This window comes from Nicotiana attenuata, chromosome 7 (assembly GCF_001879085.1).
Source record: "Nicotiana attenuata strain UT chromosome 7, NIATTr2, whole genome shotgun sequence".
NCBI classification, from domain to species: Eukaryota; Viridiplantae; Streptophyta; class Magnoliopsida; order Solanales; family Solanaceae; genus Nicotiana; species Nicotiana attenuata.
The window spans coordinates 60,967,057-60,967,805 of NC_031995.1; positions in this window are offsets into that span (position 1 = coordinate 60,967,057).

A 749-nucleotide genomic window follows, 5' to 3' on the forward strand; every position below is an offset into this window, starting at 1 on the left:
CTCTGTGCATCTTTTTGCACAGATCCAGGAGCAGCTTTTGGACAGCAGCAGTAGGATTGCCCGGGAGCTGTCTTCAGTCCAGGGACTCACGAGGTAGCCTAGCTGGCGTTCGCAGGCCGAAGTCCCTTCTATGTTTTAGTTTGTTTTCTTTGTTTCGAGACAAACAGTATGTAATATCATTTCAGACTTGTTTTTAGTACTCTATAGCAGTCCGTGAGCTAGTGACACCAGACTCTGGGTAGAAATGTGTTTCAACTTCCGCAAATTTTATTTCAGTTATATAAGTTTAAAGCCTTCCGCTTTAATTGAAATGCCTCCGTTTATTTATATTGTTAAAATGTCATCAGTGAAAAGTTTTGAATATTTGGCTTGCCTAGCTACGACAGTAGGCGCCATCACGACTCCCGATGGTGGGAAATCCGGGTTGTGACAAATAATCATTTCCATTAACAGTATGGCCAATATCAGAAGTTAGAGAAACTCTACAAGGAAGGTGGCTAAACAAATAACGTATGTATGTTTGATATTGTCCATGAAGTCTAAAGATATCAGCTCTACAAGTACTTCTAGGAATACCTTTAAATAAAGGATTGTAAATGCTTTGAATATACATAATAAGATATGATGAAGAAGCAAAGAAAACGTAAGACAACCCAAAGCAATCATTTTGCTAACTCCTCACGATCCTTCATTTTATCATATTTCATAAGTCCTCCAGTAGTAGGGTTAAGAGTTGTTTGATTTCCATC